This window comes from Oncorhynchus clarkii, chromosome 4, assembly GCF_045791955.1.
Source record: "Oncorhynchus clarkii lewisi isolate Uvic-CL-2024 chromosome 4, UVic_Ocla_1.0, whole genome shotgun sequence".
Lineage (NCBI taxonomy): Eukaryota > Metazoa > Chordata > Actinopteri > Salmoniformes > Salmonidae > Oncorhynchus > Oncorhynchus clarkii.
This window is the reverse complement of record NC_092150.1, coordinates 27110875-27130710: the sequence shown is the minus strand read 5'-3', so window position 1 is coordinate 27130710 and position 19836 is coordinate 27110875. Positions and strand designations below refer to the sequence as shown.

General features: G+C 40.9%; 1 protein-coding gene across 7 annotated transcripts in view; it reads right to left on the bottom strand.

Moving 5' to 3' along the window:
• Positions 1 to 19503, bottom strand: part of LOC139406662 (proline-rich coiled-coil 2C) — a 50671-nt gene extending 31168 nt beyond the window's left edge. For 6 of the 7 annotated variants that reach the window (XM_071149515.1, XM_071149518.1, XM_071149517.1 and 3 more), the window contains exon 1: positions 19134 to 19503. The gene's annotated coding sequence lies outside the window, so the exon portion shown is untranslated. The remainder of the gene's footprint in view (positions 1 to 19133) is intronic. The other variant, XM_071149516.1, reaches the window with a different exon arrangement.
• Between the last annotated feature and the right edge of the window lie 333 nt (positions 19504 to 19836).

The window sequence follows — 19836 nt, the reverse complement described above, 5'->3', positions numbered from 1 at the left end:
GTGTAGATCTAAGCAGTGGTGGAAAAAGTACCCAACTGTCACACTTGAGTAAAAGTAAAGATACCTTAATTAATAGAAAATTACTCTAGTAAAAGTTATCCAGTAAAATTCTACTTCAATAAAAGTTTTAAAGTGTTGGGTTTAAAACATACTTAAGTACCAAAAGTAAAAGTATACATAATTTTTTTTAAATCCTTATATAAGCAAACCAGACAGCACCATTGTCTATTTGTTTTACAGAAAGACAGGGGCACACTCCAACACAGACATCATTTACAAACAAAGCACATGTGTTTAGTGAGTCTGCCAGATCAGAGGCAGTAGGGATGACCAGGGATGTTCGGTTGATAAGCGCGTAAATTTTGATTATTTTCCTGTCCTGATAAGCATTCAAAATGTAAAGAGTACTTTTGGATGTCAAGGAAAATGTAAGGAGTAAAAAGTACAATATTTTCTTAAGGAATGTAGTAAAGCAAAAGTAAAAGTAGTAAACAAATAGAAAGTACAGATACCCACCAAAAAACGACTTAAGTAGTATTTTAAAGTATTTTTACTCAAGTACTTTACACCACTGGGCCTAAGGAAGTAGGATAACTTTTTTATTTGTTTTATTTTTTACCTGCAACTGCTATTTCCTAAATCCTAGAGTATTAAATTACATCAACCAATATAGCCAACACAAAACATTTATCTAGGTAAAATTAAGGGATTATTCTAATTAAAGTAGGTGTCTATGTGGACATTCTGGTGAAAATGTAAACTGTCAAAATGTTGTTTAAGAAGCAATTCTTTAGAGTAATTAAATTACTGGCATTGAACATTTATGCAGACTTTTGGCCCCCCATAACTGGCTACGGGACTATTGCAGCTCCTGGGAAGAAAGGCTTGTTTTATAGAGGATGGGATCCACCCAAATCATTTGGGGTACTGGATCCTTTCACAGATTATAAAGCGGAGTTGAGACAATGACCCAAGCCCAGCTCAATTAATCCCTACCATTGTGCCACTGAGTTGTCATAACGCTTCAGCAAATGTACATTATCCCAGGGGCGTTGGAAGACAATGTAAGTAACCTAATTTATGTCTCTCTGCTGATCCTACAGCTATTGTATGCAGTAAATCATGTGCCTATGAAACACAGTTATACTGTTAGCACTGAGGCAGTGTGCCCTAGTAGGACATCCACTGTGGGTAGCTCACCCTGCACCAACATAAATAGCATGAGCACATCTACTTCTGCTAAGCTTTCCAGTAAGTTGGGAGATAGCTTAGCAGTTAGAGCGTTGGGCCAGTAACAGAAAGGTTGCAAGATCAAATCCCAGAGCTGACAAGGTAAAAATCTGTCGTTCTGCCCTGAACAAGGCAGTTAACTGATTGTTCCTAGGCCGTCATTGTAAATACAAAATTTGTTTGCCTTGATGACAGCTTTGCACACTCTTGGCATTCTCTCAACCAGCTTCATCTGGAATGCTTTTCCAATAGTCTTGAAGGAGTTCCACATTTGCTGAGCACTTGTTGGCAGCTTTTCCTTCACTCCACAGTCCAACTCTTCCCAAACCATCTCAATTGGGTTGAGGTCGGGGATTGTGGAGGCCAGCTAATCTGATGCAGCACTCCATCACTATCCTTGGTCAAATAGCCCTTACACAGCCTGAAGGTGTGTTGCGCCATTGTACTGTTGAAAAACAAATGATAGTGGGATGGCGTATCGCTGCAGAATGCTGTGGTAGCCAGAATGCTGTGGTAGCCATGCAAAGCACCCCCACACCTCCATGCTTCACGGTGGTTACCACACATGCAGAGATCGTCCATTCACTCTGTGTCTACCAAATAGGGATATCGTCTGTATACCACCCCTACCTTGTCATAACAAAATGTATTGGCTCAAACGCATTGATAAAACAAATTCCACAAATTAACTTTGATTAAGGCACCCCTGTTGTTTATTGAAAGGCATTCCAGGTGACTACCTCAAGAAGCTGGTTGAGATAATGCCCAAGAATATGCAAAGCTGTCATCAAGGCAAAGGGTGGCCACTTCGAAGAAACACAAATATAAAATATATTTTGATTTGTTTAACACTTTTTTGGTTACTACATGATTCCATATGTGTGATTTCATAGTTGAAGCTTCACTATTATTCCCCAATGTTTAAAAATAAAATAAAACCCATGAATGAGGTGTGGCCAAACTTTTGACTGGCACTGTATGTAACTTAAGAAACATGGTTCATGAAATAGAAAATGTGCTAGTAACAGATGACATTCATATTCTGACATTCTCTGAAACGCACTTAGATAATACCTTTGATGATACAGTGGTAGCAATACATGGTTAAGATCTACAGAAAAGACAAATGCCAAATGGTACAGGTTTTGTTGTTTATATTCAGAACCACATTCCTGTAAAGCTTAGAGGATCTCATGTTAAATACTGTTGAAGTAATATGGCTACAGGTTCATCTGCCTCACCTTAAACCTATTCTTGTGGGAAGCTGCTATAGACCACCAAGTGCTAACAGTCAGTATCTGGATAACATTTGTGAAATGCATATGATATCAACAGAGAGGTATATTTTCTGGGTGATTTAAATATTGGCTGGCTTTCATCAAGCTGCCCACTCAAAAAAATGCTTCAAACTGTAACTCATTCCTGCAACCTGGTTCAGTCAACATACCAGGTTAGCTACAAACAGCACAATAATTAAATAATCAACATGTATTGATCACATCTTTAATAATGCTGCAGAAATTCTCATTAAAAGCAGTATCCAAATCCATCAGATGTAGTGATCACAATATAGTAGCCATATCTAGGAAAGTTCCAAAGGCTGGAGCTAATATAGTGTACAAGAGGTTATATAATAAGTATTGTAGTGATTCCTATGTTGTTGATGTAAAGAATATTTGTTGGCCTGTAGTTTGTAATGAAGAGCAACCAGATGCTGCACTTAACACATTTACAGTGCATTCGGAAAGTATTCAGACCCCTTCACTTTACAGCACGATTCTAAAACGTATTATTTCATTTTTTCCCCAACAATCTACACACAATACCCCATAAAGACAAAGCAAAAACAGGTTTAGGAATGTATTACAAATAAAAATGAAATATTACATTTCCATAAGCATTCAGACCCTTTACTCAGTACTTTGTTGAAGCACCTTTGGCAGTGATTACAGCCTTGTGTCTTCTTGGGTATGGCGCTACACGCGTAGCACACCTGTATTTGGGGAGTTTCTCCCATTCTTCTCTGCAGATCCTCTTAACCTCGGTCAGGTTGGATGGGGAGCGTCGCTGCACAGCTATTTTCAGGTCTCTCCAGAGATGTTCGACCGGGTTCAAGTCCGGGCCACTCAAGGACATTCAGAAACTTGTTCCGAAGCAACTCCTGCTTTGTCTTGGCTATGTGCTTAGGTTCGTTGTCCTATTGGAAAGTGAACCTTCGCCCCAGTCGGAGGTCCTGAGTGCTCTAGAGCAGGTTTTCATCACGGCTCTCTGTACATTGCTCTGTTCAGCTTTCCCTCGATCCTGACTAGTTTCCCAGTCCCTGCCGCTAGAAAACATCCCCACCGCTAGAAAACATCCCCACAGCATGATGCTGCCACCAACATGCTTCACCATTGGGATGGTGCCAGGTCTCCTCCAGATGTGACGCTTGGCATTCAGGCCAAGAGTTCAATCTTGGTTACATCACACCAGAGAATCTTGTTTCTCGTGGTCAGAGTCCTTTAGGTGTTTTTGGCAAACTCCAAGAGGGCTATAATGTTCCTTTTACTGAGCACTTCACCGCCTGATTGGTGGAGTGCTGCAGAGATGGTTGTCTTTCTGAAAGGTTCTCTTATCTCCACAGAGGAACTCCGGGGCTTTGTCAGAGTGACCATCGGGTTCTTGGTCATCTCCCTGACCAAGGCCCTTCTCCCCCGATTGCTCAGTTTGGTCAGGTGGCCAAATCTAGGAAGTCTTGGTGGTTCTAAACTTCTTCCATTTAAAAATGATGGCGGTCATTGTATTCCTGGGGACCTTCAATGCTGCAGAATCTTTTGGGGCACCCTTCCCTAGATCTGTGCTTCAACACAATCCCGTCTCGGAGCTTTACGGACAATTCCCTTCGACCGCATGGCTCGGTTTTTGCTCCAACATACACTGTCAACTGTGGGACCTTATATAGACAGATGTGTGCCTATCGAAATCATCAATTGAATTTACCACAGGTGGACTCCAATCAAGTTGAAGAAACCTCTCAAGGATGATCAATGGAAAAAGAATGCACCTGAGCTCAATTTCAAGTCTCATAGCAAAGGGTATGAATACGTACGTTAATCAGGCATCTGTATTTTTGTACATATTTTTTATATATATACATTTGAAGGGGAAAAAAATAACTTTGTCATTATGGGGCATTGTGAGCAGTGCCATGTTAGAATAAGGCTGTAAAGTAACAAAATGTGGAAAAAGGAAAGAAATTGCCTATTCCATTTACTAATAAGCATGGACCCATTTCAAAAATGACTAAAAACTGATACATCCCTGTGGATTGATGAGGAATTGAACAACTGTATGGATGAGAGGGATGAGGCAAAATTCTGTCTGCACAACTGATTGGCAAACATGCTGAAAATGTAATAATCATGTGACTAAACTAAATTATATAAAGAATGATAGTAAAAAGGTTAAGCATCTTAACTTTTTATGGCTGCAGGGGCAGTATTGAGTAGCTTGGATGAAAGGTGCCCATATCAAACGGCCTGCTCCTCAGTCATAGTTGCTAATATTTGCATATTATTATTAGTATTGGATAGAAAACACTCCGAAGTTCCTAAAACTGTTTGAATGATGTTTGAGACTATAACAGAACTCATTTTGGCAGGCAAAATCCTGAATTGAAATCAAAACAGGAAGTCAGAAATCTGAGCTTGTATGTATTCACCAGAGTCCCCAATGAAATCCCCTTGAGATATGTATTATGTTGCACTGCCTAGGGGTTCCACTAGATGTCAACCATCAATAGAAATTATAATGAGGCTTATATGTTGTTGTGGGAGTGAATGAGAGCAGAATATATCAGATGTCCATCAAGCAGCCATTTTGTGATCGCGCTTTTTCCTCATGGTATTACTTGCGTTCCATTACTCACGTAGACAAGAAGGAATATTCCGGTTGGAACTTTATTGAAGCTATATGTTAAAAACATCCCAATGATTGATCCTGTACTTAGTTTGAAATGTTTCTTTGACCGGTAATATCACTTTTTGAAGTTGTTGTCCGATATAACGCTGACCAGAATTTGCGTTTGGATATGTATACCAAACACGCTAACAAAAGAAGGTATTTGGACATAAATAACGGACATTTTCTAACAAAACAAACATTTATTGTGGACCTGGGATTCCTGGAGTGCTTTCTGATGTAGATCAAAGGTTAGGGAATATTTATCATGTAATTTCTTGTTTATGTTGACGCCATCTTTGCGGCTGTGGTGTTTTTACTTGAGCGCCGTCTCAGATTATTGCATGCGTTTCTTTTCCGTAGAGTTTTTAAAAAATCTGACACAGCGGTTGCATTAAGGAGAGGTATATCTATAATTCCATGTGTATAACTTGTATTATCATCTACATTTATGATGAGTATTTCTGTTGAATGATGTGGCTATGCAAAATTACTTGATGTTTTTGGAACTAGTGAATCTAACGCGCCAATGTAAACTCCGATTCTTTTATATAAATATGAACTTTATCAAACAAAACATGCATGTATTGTCTAACATGAAGTCCTATGAGTGTCATCTGATGAAGATAAAATTAATCACTAACCTTGAATTATCTTTATTTCTGCTTTTTGTGAATGCAGTATTTTGCTGGAAAATGGCTGTGTTTATTGTGGTTTGGTGGAAACTTAACATAATCGTTTGTAGTGGTTTCACTGAAAAGCCTATTTCAAATCGGACACTTTAGTGGGATTAACAACAAGATTACCTTTAAAATGATATAAGACACACGTATGTTTTAGGAATTGTAATGATGAGATTTCTGTGGTTTGAATTTGGTGCCCTCTATTTTCACTGGTAGTTGTCATATCGATCCCAGTATCGGGATTGCAGCCATAACAGGTTAAATGGAATTCTGGGCAAAAAGGCAAACTCCACATCATCATTGATTGAATCAGATGACTCATTCATCACAAAACCCACTGATATTGACAATTATATTGACAATTATGATTCTTTCATTGGAAAGATTAACGAATTTAGGCATGAGACGCCAGCAACAAACGCTGACACTACACATCCAAGTATAACCGATCAAATTATGAAAGACAAGCATTGTAATTTTCAATTCTGTAAAGTGTGGAAAAGGTGAAAAAAATATTGTTGTCTACCAACAATGACAAGCCACCGGGGTCTGACAACTTGGATGGAAAATTACTGAGTATAATAGCGGACGATATTGCCACTCTTAATTGCCATAACTTCAATCTAAGCCAACTAGAAAGTGTGTTCCTTCAGGCCTGGAGGGAAGCAAAAGTAATCCCAATAACCAATAATAGTAAAGCCCCCTTTACTGGCTAAGTTAGCCAACCCATCAGCCTGTTACCAACCTTTACTAAACTTTTGGAAAAAAATTGTGTTTGGCCAGATACAATGCTATTTTCATGTCAACAAATTGACAACAGACTTTCAGTATGCTTATGGGGAAGGACATTCAACATGCATGGGACTTACACAAATGACTGATGATTGGCTTAGAGAAATTGATGATAAAAAGATTGTGGGGGCTGTCTTGTTAGACTTCAGTGCAGCCTTTGACATTATCAATCATAGTTTGCTGCTGGAAAACTTGTGTTATGGCCTTATACTCCTTGCTATATTGTGGATAAAGAGATACCTGTCTAACAGAACATCGAGGGTGTTCTTTAATGGAAGCCTCTCCAACATAACTCAGGTAGAAATCAGGAATTCCCCAGGGCAGCTATCTAGGCCCCTTACTTTTTACCAATGACATGCCACTGGTCTTGAGTAAAGCCAATGTGTCTATGTACACGGATGACTCAACATTATACACGTCAGCTACTTCAGCGAGTGAAATCACTGCAACACTTAAGAGCTGCAGTTAATTTCAGAGTAGGTAGCAAGGAATACGTCAGTCAAAAATTATTTCAAAAACTAAAAGCATTGTAATTGGGGCAAATCATTCACTAAACGCTAAACCTCAAATAAATATTGTAATAAAATGTGGAAATTGAGCAAGTTGAGATGACTAAACTGCTTGGAGTTACCCTGGATTATAAAATGTCATGGTCAAAACATGTCGAAACAACATGAAGAACAGGAGCTAAGAGGAGAAATATGTCCATAATAACACGCTGCTCTGCCTTTTTAACAACACTATCAACAAGGCAGGTCCTACAGGTCCAAGTTGTCGCACCTGGACTACTGTTCAGTTGTGTGGTCAGGTGCCACAAAGAGGGACCTCGGAAAATACAACTGGCTCAGAACAGGGCAGCACGGCTGGTCCTTAAAATATACACGAGAGCTAATATTAATCATATGTAAATCTCTCATAGCTCAAAGTGGAGGAGGGATTGCCTTCATCACTACTTTTTTTTGTAAGAAGCGATGACATGCTGAATGCACTGCGGTGTCCGTTTAAACTACTAGAACACAGTTCAGACACCCATGCATACCCCACAATTCATGCCACCAAAGGTCTCTTCACAATCTCCAAGTCAAGAACAGACTATGGGAGGAGCACAGTACTATATAGAGCTATGGCTACATGGAACTATTCCACATCAGGTAACTGATGCAAGCAGTAGAATCAGATTTGAAAAACAGATAAAAATACACCTTATGGAAGTGGGGACTGTGAAGAGACACACACAGACACATAAGACAAGCAATCTACACACAGGTGCACATGGATTTTGTATTGTAGATACGTGATAGTAGAGTAGTGGCCTGAGGGAACACAATTTGTTGTGAAAAGTGGAATGAAATAGAATGTATTTAAGTTTCCCCATTACAAGTGATTTCAATGGGTCTTTCTCCATTCTGTTTGTGTTATACTATTCAATCAAAAAGTCAGCATTTTCATCCATTTCTGCACTTATTTGAGATCACTTCCACGTTGCACAATATGGGCAAGCAATCTGGGGCTTATTTTTTTCCAAATGTTGCACTTGCGATTTGACTTGTGATTTAGAGCAAAACCCTTGGGTGAACGAACAGGTCTAATAATCATTTGACTTCCATGATTCCAATTCTATAGTTTGAATACAGCGTTGTTTGACATGACAACGGATGAAAATGCCAGGGTGGAGTTGTTGTGAGAGGGTAGGAACCAAAGTGTTGAAAAGTGTTTCTTAGGGAACCGTTTAATTTTGGCTACATGCAATGTTCTCTTAGCTACTTCTAGTAGCTAACATATTCATACTTTGCGTATTTCTCATTGGCAGCTTCATTAAATAGTACCCGCAAAACACCAGTCTCAAGGTCAACAGTCAAGAGGCAACTCGGCAGAGTTGCAAAGAAAAAGCCATATCTCAGACTGACCAATAAAAAGAAAAGATTGAGATGGGCAAAAGAACAGACACTGGACAGAGGAACTCTACCTAGAAGGCCAGCATCCCGGAGTCGCCTCTTCACTGTTGACATTGAGTCTGGTGTTTTTCGGGTTCTATTTAATGAAGCTGCCAGTTGAGGACTTGTGAGGCGTCTGTTTCTCAAACTAGACACTAATGTACTTGTCCTCTTGCTCAGTTGTGCACCAGGGCCTCACACTCTTTATATTCTGGTTAGGGCCAGTTTGTGCTGTTCTGTGAAGGGAGCGTTGTACGAGATCTTCAGTTTCTTGGCAATTTCTCGCATGGAATAGCATTCCTTTCTCAGAACAAGCATAGACCGACGAGCTTAAGAAGAAAGTTCTTTGTTTCTGGCCATTTTGCGCCTGTAATCGAACCGACAAATGCTGATGCTCCAGATACTCAACTAGTCTCAAGAAGGCCAGTTTTATTGCTTCTTTAAATCAGAACAACAGTTTTCAGCTGTGCTAACATAATTGCAAAATGTTTTTTTTAACAATCAATTAGCCTAACTTGGATTAGCTAACTCAACGTGCCATTGGAACACAGGAGTGATGGTTGCTGAAAAAGGGCCTCTGTACGCCTATGTATATATTCCTTTTTTTTAATCTGCCGTTTCCAGCTACAAGTCATTGACAACATTAACAATGTCTACACTGTATTTCTGATCAATCTGATGTTATTTTACATTGATTTTTTTTGTTGCTTTTCTTTAAAAAACAAGGACATTTCTAAGTGACCACACACTTTTGAACGGTAGTGTAGATGAGGGTGGATTCTCGGCCCTCACTAGCATGAAAACTAAATAGGCACAGATTGTGTGTGGGAAATTATTTAAGACAGACTCTCTCCAATACAACCCAACATTGCAGAGTTATGTGCATCCTTTCAAGCACACCATTCTCATTAACCTGTGGTGAGTTATTCACAATTTACAATGAACAAATAAGGTTTTATATGTAAGATGGATAAATAAAGAGCAAAATTATTGATTATTATTATTTGTGCCCTGGTCCTATAAGAGCTCTTTGTCACTTCCCACAAGCCGGGTTGCGAAAGACTCACACTTATATGTTTAATGTATCGTATAGTGTGTGCATGGCAGGCTTACAATGATGGCAAAAAACAACATTTGAGAGTGCGCGGACCCTGTTGCTAGAGGGGGTACGCAGCTGAAGGCTGACTGTTTGAAGGGGTACGGGACTATAAAAAGTTTGGGAACCACTGATTTAGAAGATACGGTTGGAAAAACATCTTGATTAAGGTCTACACATCACTTGTATTAACAGGCTGTATAATGAATTACGTTTGCTCTGACTCAGTTCATTTATAAGCTAGCTAGTAAGCTTACTAGCGATTAGCGGCTAACCATATTTAGGCCCAACTTGCTAAGAAAAGACAAACTAGCTCTTTGCAGATGTAACAAATTAAGTGTAATTATAGAACGCTAGTGGATTTATATTAACCTCTCTGCGCACGGAACCCGGTAGCGGGCTGAAATTCCACAACATACGGTGATCGCTACATAAATAGTCATATTAAACATTCATGAAAATACAAGTGTCTCACATGTATCGAAAGCCTAGAATCTTGCTAATCCAACTGCGTTGTCAGATTTAAAAAATAATTTACTGCGAAAGAATACGATAATCTGAGGATAGAGCCCCATAAAAAAAAAAAACTATTTCAACCAGCACAGGCGTAACAAAATCACAAACTGCATTAAAATAAATTGTTTACCTTTGACGATCTTCGTCTGTTTGCAATGCCAATGTTCATTGTTACACAATGAATGATCTTTTGTTTGATAAAATCCATTTTTATAGCCTAACACAAAACATTTTGTGAACCGCTTGTGTCGTGAATTCCGTCTCATTCCATTTGACGACACATTCGAGGGTAAATACCCACACAAAACGTGACTTTTCCAGTCATTTTTGGTTTCATTGCAATCAACTGGTTTGTTTGTAACACAACCAAACGTGATGGGCCATTTCGCGGGACGTATTGACTGAAAGAAACCGATTTGAAGACAACAAGTAATGACATCACTGTGCACCAATGATACGACCACTGTTTCGTTGATTGACTGTATTTTAACCCAATGACCACTGATTGTCTTGAAATCTAGCTGGGTAGATAGCCAATGAGCTGAGGTAAATGGCAATATGCAAATGGTTATGTGTTGGAAGACCAACCCATGTAGTAAACTCCGGCGTAAAGAGAGTAATTCGCTATTGAAGTTTTATACCGGAAGGAGCTACGCATATTACGCACAGCATTGTTTGGTAAACGCGCAGATTCAGCTGTTTACATATCAATCAGTATGGCGACTAAGTCAGGGAAAGCTAAATCTAAGTCTAGATATACAGAGTTACACACAATTTTAGAAGAAATTGATCGGAAAAGTGAGACAGATTGTTGTAGGATGATTCATTTAGCGATTCCCAAGTGGAGGAATATTTTTTGAACGGAGAGGACATGTTTTGGACTGGTAAATTCTTCTCATGCTAATGCCCTTGTTTGAAATTAATAATATAAAATATTATTTGTGATTTTTATTTTATTTTAGAAGCAATACATAAAAATGTAATGTAATGAAATGTGAGATGCGCGTGTCTGCCACACGACATTAAATAGCCTTTTTGAGGCTGTTGAGTGGAGGGCAGGCCCACAACAATGGCCAAAGTGAAATGGAGACAGTAGATCTAGCTGGTCTGTCATAATATAATAGAGACAGTAGATCTAGCAGGTATATAATAATATATTCAACCTTATGTTCCCTGTACTTATATATACTCCCTGTATATATATATATACTCCCTGTATATATATATATGTTTATTATACCTGTTGATATTCACTTTACAGCAGAAAGAGACTGCTATGGCACCTGGCATCAGCAGCACAATATTGTGTAGAGCTTTGGAAAAGTGGGTGGGGTTATATCCTTCCTGTTTGGCCCTGTCCGGGGGTCTCATCGGATGGGGCCACAGTGTCTCCTGACCCCTTCTGTCTCAGCCTCCAGTATTTATGATGCAGTAGTTTGTGTCGGGGGGCTAGGGTCAGTTTGTTATATCTGGAGTACTTCTTCTGTCTTATCCGGTGTCCTGTGTGAATTTAAGTATGCTCTCTCTAATTCTCTCTCTCTCTCGGAGGACCTGAGCCCTAGGACCATGCGTCAGGACTACCTGGCACAATGACTCCTTGCTGTCCCCAATCCACCTGGCCTTGCTGCTGTTCCAGTTTCAACTGTTCTGCCTGCGGCTATGGAAACCTAAACTGTTCATATTTACTCTTGAGGTGCTGTCCTGTTGCATCCTCTACAACTACTGTGATTATTATGTTTTGACCCTGCTGGTCATCTATGAACGTTTGAAAATCTCGGCCATGTTCTGTTATAATCTCCACCCGGCACAGCCAGAAGAGGACTGGCCACCCCTCATAGCCTGGTTCCTCTCTAGGTTTCTTCCTAGGTTTTGGCCTTTCTAGGGAGTTTTTCCTAGCCACCGTGCTTCTACACCTGCATTGCTTACTGTTTGGGGTTTTAGGCTGGGTTTCTGTACAGCACTTTGAGATATTAGCTGATGTACGAAGGGCTATATAAATACATTTGATTTGATAAAGGACTGAGGGTCTTCCAAATATTGAAAGTGTGTAAATACACTGCTCAAAAAAATAAAGGGAATCCTTTTTTATGAATGAAATATTCTTATTAAATACTTTTTTCTTTACATAGTTTAATGTGCTGACAGCAAAATCACACAACAATTATCAATGGAAATCAAATGTATCAACCCATGGAGGTCTGGATTTGGGGTCACACTCAAAATTAAAGTGGAAAACCACACTACAGGCTGATCCAACTTTAATGTAATGTCCTTAAAACAAGTCAAAATGAGGCTCAGTAGTGTGTGTGGCCTCCACGTGCCTGTATGACCTCCCTACAACGCCTGGGCATGCTCCTGATGAGGTGGCGGATGGCCTCCTGAGGGATCTCCTCCCAGACCTGGACTAAAGCATCCGCCAACTCCTGGACAGTCTGTGGTGCAACGTGGCGTTGGTGGATGGAGCGAGACATGATGTCCCAGATGTGCTCAATTGGATTCAGGTCTGGGGAACGGGCAGGCCAGTCCATAGCATTAACTGCTGACACACTCCAGCCACATGAGGTCTAGCATTGTCTTGAATTAGGAGGAACCCAGGGCCAACCGCACCAGCATATGGTCTCACAAGGGGTCTGAGGATCTCTCATCTCGGTACCTAATGGCAGTCAGGCTACCTCTGGTAGGGCTGACTGCCATGGAAGGCTGTGCGGCCTCCCAAAGAAATGCCACCCCACACCATGACTGAACAATCGCCAAACCGGTCATGCTGGAGGATGTTGCAGGCAGCAGAACGTTCTCCACGGCATCTCCAGACTCTGTCACGTCTGTCACATGTGCTCAGTGTGAACCTGCTTTCATCTGTGAAGAGCACAGGGCGCCAGTGGCGAATTTGCCAATCTTGGTGTTCTCTGGCAAATGCCAAACGTCCTGCACGGTGTTGGACTGTAAGCACAACCCCCATCTGTGGACGTCGGGCCCTCATACCACCCTCATGGAGTCTGTTTCTGACCGTTTGAGCAGACACATGCACATTTGTGGCCTGCTGGAGGCCATTTTGCAGGGCTCTGGCAGTGCTCCTCCTTGCACAAAGGCGAAGGTAGCGGTCCTGCTGCTGGGTTGTTGCCCTCCTACGGCCTCCTCCACGTCTCCTGATGTACTGGCCTGTCTCCTGGTAGCGCCTCCATGCTCTGGACACTACGCTGACAGACACAGCAAACCTTCTTGCCACAGCTTGCATTGATGTGCCATCCTGGATGAGCTGCACTACCTGAGCCAGTTGTGTGGGTTGTAGATTCCATCTCATGCTACCACTAGAGTGAAAGCACCGCCAGCATTCAAAAGTGACCAAAACATCAGCCAGGAAGCATAGGAACTGAGAAGTGGTCCGTTGTCACCACCTGCAGAACCACTCCTTTATTGGGGGTGTCTTGCTAATTGCCTATAATTTCCACCTGTGGTTTATTCCTTTTGCACAACAGCATGTGAAATTTGTCAATCAGTGTTGCTTCCTAAGTGGACAGTTTGATTTCACAGAAGTGTGATTGACTTGGAGTTACATTGTGTTGTTTAAGTGTTCCCTTTATTTTTTTGAGCAGTGTAGTTTAGTTACCCATGTTATTTTGTAAATGTATATATTTTTTTCTTCATATTTTTTTTCCATTTTTTTTTTGGGGGGGGGGGGGTGTGTGTTAGAATACCATTTTGGCATTTTGTATATAGTTATTTGTTTCAAAATGTATACCTTCACCAATTTGGCCACTTGGGTACATTTGGGCTACTTGTGTGGGACACCTGGGTGACTTCCTGATAAATGTCATGTAGCACACTCATTTTGGAAGTTATCAAGTACTGTTGCCCTCTTATGTTTTTCACTGAAATTGTCCCCATCATCCTATCTGAATTTTTTTTTAAATTTTTTATCTTGTTCATTTTAAAGATGATACAACAATAAAAATAAAAAACATATGTTTTCTTTCATTGTATTATCTAAACCAGATCTATTGTGTTATATTTTCCTACATGCAATTCACATTTACACAAACTCCAGAGTGTTTTCTTTCAAATGGTACCAAGAATATGCATATACTTGGTTCTGTGCCTGAGCTACAGTCAGTTAGATTTGGGTATGTCTTCAGGCGGAAATGGAAAAAAGTAGGGGGGGTAGCTCTAAGAGGATAATTATTAACAAAGTGAAAACAGCATTGTTGCATTGACCAGACACATGTGAGGCTCCCGAATGGCGCAGCAGTCTAAGGCACTGCATCTCAGTGCTAAAGGCGTCCCTACAGACCCTGGTTCGATTCCAGGCTCTATCACAACCGGCAGTGATTGGGAGTCCCATAGGATGGCTCACAATTGGCCCGGCGTCGTCTGGGTTAGGGTTTGGCCGGAGTAGGCCGTCATTGTAAATAAGAATTTGTTCTTAACTGATTTGCCAAGTTAAATACAATTTTTTAAAACCGTCTCGCGGTTGAGGAACAACACATGTGCTCGAGTGACAGGGAGCGGGAATAGGTCTGTGTGGAAAGCAGCATAGAGAGAGAGCGCGGTGAGAGATGACTCAAGTAGCGAAGTAAACTATAAAAATAGACGTTGCACACGTCGTATCACATTTAACAAACCAAACATTAAAATACCATTATAGAAGGTAAAAACACAAACCGGTCCGCGCAGCAATACAGGTATATCATAAAATACGGTATACTGCCCCCAGCCCTAATCAGTGGTAACAACAGACAAAGTGGAGAGCTTTAATTTGATTAGGATCCCCGTTAGCGACAGCTACTCTTACTGGGGTACGACACAACGATCTATCTGCAATATTAAAGCTGATCTACCACTAGTAAAAATAAAACACTGCCTTATTCTGTCAAGTCCCACATAACCCAGCCATGCCCCCAGAGGTTGTTGCCCACCTGCTCTATACAGCCACAAACCCAGCTTCAGTTCAAATCATGTCCAGTAGTTTCTCTCTGCAATTCAGTCTCCAGCCTTACCTTATATTTGGATTAAGACGTTTGTATCCAAATTGACACATACACTGAGTGTACAAAACATTAGGAACAACTTCCTAATATTGAGTTGCACTTCCTTTTGCCCTCAGAACAGCCTCAATTCATCAGGCCATGGACTACAAGGTGTCAAATGGTTCCACAGGGATGCTGGCCCATGTTGACTCCAATGCTTCCCACAGTTGTGTCAAGTTGGTTGGATGTACTTCGGGTGGTGGACCATTCTTGATATGCTCCACAGTTTATTGTGTGTAAGAAACACAGCAGCGTTGCAGTTCTCAAACCGGTGTGCATGGTGTGCAAACCGGTGTGCATGGCACCTACTATACCTCGTTCAAGGGCATTTAAATAATTTGTCATGCCCATTCACACCCTGAATGGCACACACACACACACACACACACAATACATATCTTGACTGTCTAGGCTTAAAAATATTTATTTAACCTGTCTCTTCCCCATCATATACACTGATTGAGGTGGATTTAACATCAATAAGGGATCATAGATATCACCTGGTCAGTCTGTCATGGAAAGAGAAGGTATTCCTAATGTTTTGTACATTCAGTGTATGGCCCTTATAACAGTAACCCTGTCCCTTTGCCTCCAGGGAGAGCTGAGAGAAGAGAGGAAAGATGAGGAGCAGAAGGAAGGAATGGGATGTCACCTCTAGGCAGTAAGCAGATAGATGTCCTGAATTATTCCTTTGTTATTTGCTTTCACCAAGTACTTTCAGATTGCTGGAAATTATGGAAATTAAACAAGGAACCCCTTTTACACTATTGAGATGGGCCCTGTGGCAGGAAGCTACAGCTGGACATAAAACTGTGCAGTGCACTGTGCCAGTTGAGGAGGTGGATATCAGCTGAGTCACCACTCACTGCCTCACAGTGATACAACAGCAGTCAGATGATAGAGATGTGCACCTTTCCCTTTCGAGGCAATTAAATATGCATCTAAATACATGGGCTCCGATACAGGAACCACTCACTGCCTCACAGTTTTAGTTTGAAACGATACAATTGAATTGGAGAACGAATTGATGCAATACACTAACATTTGTTGCATAAACACATTCATTTTCCATTCTAAATTAAAATCTGCTGCTGTGCTGGATCTGTCTGAGCTGACTGGTGTGTGTAAATTATGTATGTCTATGGTGTATGTAATATATAGGCACCTGAGCTGAGCCATATCAGATTAGGGGAGGGAAATGTAGCCTGTTTTTTATCCAATTTGGTTCTGAAATCACCATAACCCACTACTTGTCATTTTTTTTGGTTTACTAGTAATGTAGTGTTTACTAGTAATGTATCAATATTCATAATTTACAAATTATCTATGACATAGACAATGAATATAATGCACAACTTTGGATTTTACCCTTTTGGAAGTTTACTAAGTAATCTCTTCTCGCTTCGGCCATGCGCCCCGCAAAAGTGATTGCTGTCCTGGTTATGAAATTATCGATTTTACCCTATATAAAAAAACATGAGCATATACACTGTTTAAATTAGGGGGGGGGGGCTTTAAACGGTGAAACGAAATTAGGCTCCTTGGAAATCCCTAACTTAAAAGATAAACTTAGACTTAGAACTTAGAAAATAAAAATTTAACAAATTCCTTTGCCACACAGAGGCTCTAGTTTTATGACTGTAGCCTAGTGCCGGTTTGATGACTTGTCATTGGACGACAACAGCAAGCTACACGCATCACTTGTGAAAAGCAAGAGCACCAGCAGCCTAAATTATTAAATTATCTCTCCCCGCGGGAAGCACGATGTAGACTATCTGCATTGTGAATTCACACGGAATTTTCTATATTTCTGTTATCGCTTTAACGGAAAAATTATTTAAAGGCTGTTTAAACATTAACAAAAGTTGTCCATCCGTTACTTCCCTAGTTCAAAGCAAAACTACCAAAATTATTGTTGATGGTTAAGTTGTGCAATCAAAATAAAATCTATTTAAAGCCCCGTTCAGCAGGTACAGTATAGCCAGATGAGAGTTGTGTCTGGTAGCTTACTTTTATTCTTGTAAAACAAGTTTACAGCACATTATAACAATGACCTAGGCAAATTACATAGGTTGTCCCTCAACTAATAAAGCCTAATATCACGCAAGCCATATTAGCATTTGAATGCTGAAGGTGCCTCGCAGATGTGCAAGATCAGGAACAGGCCGCCTACCTTGCGTTGGTCAGCATGCAAAGCTGGGCACAGTGCGCAGTTTGACTAGGCTACTAATAATCGCCTGGGGTTGTTTGGCATGCAAAATGACTTGTAGATCAATTACTGTCAACACAGTTACATGTAGTTTGACACTGAAAGTTTTCACAAAATCTAAGGTATGTTTTAAAAAAGGTAAAGAATGCAATATGAGCCACAAAAAAAACTGAACCAGTGATTATAACGTTTGAATCGATTTTCTGACCGATGCATGCTACATTTGGATCGGTTTGGGGTCTGCGGACCCACGTACTTGAATACGGGATTACCGATACGCCATTACATGCCTACCAGAAAGCCATGCTGAACACACAAACCACACACTGATATGAAATAAATGGGGCTAGTAAGAGAGTCCCACAAAGGGCTTAACCTGCAATTTTGATTTGATCCATCTTGGTTTAAAAATCAGTAGACACAAGGGAGAGGAGATGCAGTGATGTAAGACACTTTATACTACTATTGCGATGCAGCCCATCCATAGTATTGAGCTGCAGCCTCTTGGGAGGAAGGAACATCAATATCTCCCAGTCCGTAGGGAGATGGAATTAGATGGTGCCTATCTTTCCCAGTAATTATGGAATAAGGCCTGCAGTCATCTTCATATAACAAATGACAGAAAATATGTAATTAAATATGGACTTCAACCTACTTTTGAGCAATAAACAAAGTTGACCTATGGGTGAACTATACACTTTTAGGATTTCCAATGTGAGGCTATCGTTTGAAACAATTTACTCTCCTATGAAATGGCCTCAACTGACCAACTCTGGAGATTCGGAAAGACACGCACACAAAAAACCTTGGTCAGACAGGGAGGATGAATCACTTCTTTTCACCATCTCCTCTGACACAACAGTCTGCACATTCACAGATGCACTCACTTCCTTATACACCCAAGGCCAGGTCAAATCGCTGCCTGGTCATTTGCATACCAGTCACATACCAGAGTGCTCAATAAATACATCTGCATCGTCAGTCATTGGGATCACTGGTACCTGAGGTTATCAACATACATTGTGGTTCATATAACTTACTAATGGACATGTCCGGCAGTCAGGATCATTGTCAACACAAAACATGTTAAAACCGGTTGACTGTGTGGTTACCAATTGTTTAGGTTAATGTGTATGAGTTGTGCATCATCGATGTATAAAGGATAGTCAAAATAATAATAATTTCTAAAATGGGGGGGGACATGGACACAGTCACGTCCAAACCACAATAGTTATGGTAATGTCTATGCAACGTGTTCAACCCTCAAACACAAATTTGTAATATCAGCCATGTTCAAGGCTTTAGAGATTTTTGTAGAATCTCGGTGCAGCCAAGTAGTGAAATGGTAACTAGTTCACCCGCAGGAAGATGCCTGGCTTCATGGACCATTTTAGGCAGGGTGGGTCACATTGGCCCGACGCAGGGGCCTCTTCTAGCCCAAAGCACCAAACCTAATCGAACACAAATTCACGATATCAAACATGATTCCTCACCCCAGTAACAGTATATTGGATTGTTAACGGGCTTCAACCGTTCAGATTTAAACTACACACTGCAGTATGGTGGGTTAACCATCTACCTAGTTGAAAATAGTCCGAACGTTCAGTTTCGGTTTTGAATTCTATTTGCCATCACAGCCACATTCGGCTTCGCTAACCTGGCTTTCACCACTAACTATTTAGCTAGAACATCATTGACATGGCGACCTACCGTCACCGCCGGTCCCTTTCTTCTAGTCTGTCGTATGCCTCGTCTGGGTTCGGCCTGTTTTGTGCGAGTGTGTGTGTGGCCGGCGGATTACAAAAGCTACCTTGCTAGTTCGGCTAACGATACTAGCTAGCGTGGAAGCTAGCATCCAACAAGCTCCTCTCGACTTGCACGGGCCTGATGCGTTTGTTGCCTACACCGTGCCCTTTCTTCTTCCCCGACGTGTCCTCCGTTATTTGGACGTTAACATGCTCTCGGCTTGTGTTTCTGTCTTCTTGCACACCCGTTGTCTCGTATGAGACAGTATTGAGTGAGTGAAGGCGCCGCGGCCTGTCGCACAATCAAAGATGGCAGACCGCCAGTCCACGATCGTCACTAGTTACCACAGCCACAAAGTCATAATTATGTCTAAACTCCGCCCCTTTCTACAATTTATCTTCTTAAAATCTGATTTTAAACCTTAATCACACTACTAACCGTAGGCCTAACCTTAAACGAAGACTAAAACTCTAATTTTAGTTTTCATAAATTTTTACGATATAGCCAATATCGACTTTGTGACTGTGGTAACTAGTAACAACCCCAGTTCCACGGGTGTCTGACATCATCACCCACCCACAGAAGACGGCGGCTGCGGAGCAATTCAATTCAATTGCGGAGCATCCGTCTTGAAAAATATTAATGATATACTGACAAGATACATGTC